The sequence below is a fragment of the Mustela erminea genome, chromosome 4 (genome assembly GCF_009829155.1).
Source record: "Mustela erminea isolate mMusErm1 chromosome 4, mMusErm1.Pri, whole genome shotgun sequence".
NCBI lineage: Eukaryota > Metazoa > Chordata > Mammalia > Carnivora > Mustelidae > Mustela > Mustela erminea.
Genome location: NC_045617.1, coordinates 124,130,649 through 124,133,583, shown reverse-complemented (window position 1 = coordinate 124,133,583; position 2,935 = coordinate 124,130,649). Strand labels below are relative to the sequence as shown.

At 56.6% G+C, this 2,935-nt stretch overlaps 1 non-coding gene across 1 annotated transcript; it reads right to left on the bottom strand.

The window, feature by feature from the left end:
- Nucleotides 1–215: 215 nt before the first annotated feature.
- LOC116589478 lies at nt 216–334 on the bottom strand. Its single transcript, XR_004285293.1, has one exon. It is a non-coding gene; the product is annotated as a 5S ribosomal RNA (ribosomal RNA).
- Between the last annotated feature and the right edge of the window lie 2,601 nt (nt 335–2,935).

Here is a 2,935-nt window from a genome sequence, read left to right as displayed (position 1 = left end):
GGGGCCCGTGATGCTGGGGCTGGGGGTAGCCAGGGGTCAGGGGGTCAGGGGCGTGAGGGGACCAGGCTCAGGGGCTGAGGCGTTCAGGGACTGTAGGGAGGCCGCTGCCGTTGGCCACGGCGGCGCCGAGTGGTGGTAGTCAAGGGAGAGGAAGGGATGCCGAATGAGGAAAGAAAAGAGGAAGGCCAAAGACAAGCGTTTGGGGGCGAAAGAAAAGCCTACAGCACCCGGTATTCCCAGGCGGTCTCCCATCCAAGTACTAACCAGGCCCGACCCTGCTTAGCTTCCGAGATCAGACGAGATCGGGCGCGTTCAGGGTGGTATGGCCGTAGACGCCTGCCGCTTCAGCTGGCCGCCCCAAGAGCCTGCTGCGCGCTTCCCGGGCCCCGGCGCGCGAGCCAGGGCTCCCCACTCAGCCTGCCCTGGGCCTGGCGCCTGCCTCCCCGCCCGCTCGCCTCGCCGCCGGCCCGCCAGCCCGCCCAGGGGCCCCGACGCCAAAGTCCGTCGGGGCACTCTCCCATCGCGGGGCTCCCCAGCCCCGCCGCCGCGTGCCTCCCCAGGCCGCAGCAACCGGGTGCGTCCTCGGGCCCCCGGGCTCCGTGTGCTCCGCCCCCGCCCCCCCCCGCCCCCCAACACACCACCAGCGCCCACCCAGCGCCCTAGGCCGGGCCCAGCCGGCCACCTGGCTTTCTCCTCTCCTCTCCTCTCCTCTGCTCTCTTCTGCTCTCCTCTCCTCTGCTCTCCTCTGTTCTCTTCTCCTCTCCTTGTTCTGCTCTGCTCTGCTTGGCTCTCTCCTCCTCTCTAACCCGCCTGGCTTCCAGCCCACCGAGGACAGGGGCGTTGTCACATCCCAGTCCAGAAGCTGCAGCCCCGCCCTTTAATCCCAAGGCAGTCTCCCTGGCTCTGAGCTAGTTTGGGAGAGAGGTGGGCCCTAGTGATAAAAGACGCTCCTTGAGAGGAGTGCTCTACAGAACTGCTTCTTCAGAGCCCAGGGTGTGTTCCTTTCCGCATCCTGCACCAGGCACTTTGCCTAGCCCTCCAGCCAGCCTGGGAGGCGGTAATTCGTGGAGGGATGCGTCCTTGACTGGATTCCTCCTCGTGGGTTCACACAGCGCGTAGGCATCGCACTGGCCGACCCTCTTCATGAGCTACTTGCGTGGAAACGGCTTTGCTGACAGGAAGGCGTCTTAGCGTTTCTTGCATAGGGCTCTTGGCATCGGCTTCTTAACCTAAGCTTGGAAGCCAGGGAGGGGGCTTGGTCTTAAGGCCCAGGGGCGACACTGGAGTGAAGATTGAGGACCTTGAAGCAGCCTCCGTCCGCAAGACGCAGGTGTTGCCAAAGTGTGTGGGACAGCTCGGGGAAAGTATTTGGTGCTTCCCGGTGAGCGCGAAACACGTCTGTGGCGAAAGGGGCCTTTTGGCTCTGACAGCAGCAGCAAGAGATGGTGCAGCCGCACACATGGGCTTGCGCGGGAACACCCGTGTAGCTCACAGTGCGTATGGGGCAAGAGGAAATTGGAAAGCACCTCAACTAGGACACCGAGGTGTGTGCAGAAGGTTCTGTTCAGTGAACTCCTGGTTGCCCCAGGAGGGGCAGCACCCTGCCATGCACTCCACTCTTAGGAACAACAGGGCGGGGAAAGCCACCATTCGTCTAGCATCATTCTGGAAGCCAGAGCCCATGCCCCGTGCCGAAGAGGCCCAGGGTCCAAACTGCCGTGAGAGCCGGTCACCCCGAAACAGCATCCTCCCAGGCAGAAGACAGCAGTGCTCTCCACAGGGTGTGTGGAGGCTTGAGGAACATGCCAGGCCCTTCCCTGGGAGCGAGAAACAGGTCTGCTGAGAGAGCAGCCTTCCCCTCCAACAACACTGTCGAGGAAAGTTGCGTCCGCAAACACGTTCTTGCCAGAGAACACAGGTGCCTTCAGAAGCGTGTGTGAGGCGACTGGGCACAGTGCAGCCATCTCACCTAGGAGGCCGGTGCTTGCGGCGGGTGCGCACCACGAGAACCATGTTCCAGGGAGACAGACGTGATTTTCAAACGTACTTGAAGAAGCCTCAGCCAAAGGGCCCTATGGACGAACGCTCAGACGCCTTCCTGTCAGGAAAGCTGTTTGCGCCCCTATGGCTCGTCAAGAGGGAACCCCTCGCAAGTGTGGTGGGACAGCATTGGCAAGGTGCCGCGCCCAGACCTGGTTAATTATATAATAAGGAGTCTGAAGAGTTCCCAAAATGACATGGAATTTGGGAATAGAAAGATGACCTATGAAGAATAAGAGGACACATGTTCCAAGCAGAGTAAAAATTCTAAAAAATCTCTACAAAACCAAAAAACCACTTAAACCTCCCTCAAACATACAGCTTTCAACATAGCCACTATGAAATTCTGTTCTGCTCTGATTCCCTTAGGTGATGCCTGCTTTGAAAGTCTTACTGGCTTGTTAAATTGCAACGAAGGCAAATGGTTTCCCCTTTTCACATTGACAGATGACCAATAGCCCCATACCACTATGTTAACAAGCACTACCAACCTCTGTGCTGCTCTACTGCTCCAAACCCCTCTGGGTGCCACACTGTGTTGGGGGCAGAGATGAGTCCAGTGAGAAAGTCATCACACCCAAATTTTGATGTTGCCAGGATCATCTGGCTGTACTCTGACAAACACTACATTAAGCTGCTGATAGCAACGTAAAGTTCAGCATGGTTGAAGGATCTATATTCTGATTGCCCTCTGGCTCTATGGAAATAGCTCATATGATACTTTGTACATGAGTCTCTTTTTCATATGTAAATATCAGGAGAGAGAGAATCCAATAAATAAACCTTAAAATATTTGAATTACTTGGACTGTAAAGCTAGACAAGTTTATACTTTGAAGCAGCATGAATTTATATTCTGATACTATTTGTTTTAACAGATAATATTGATATTGGGT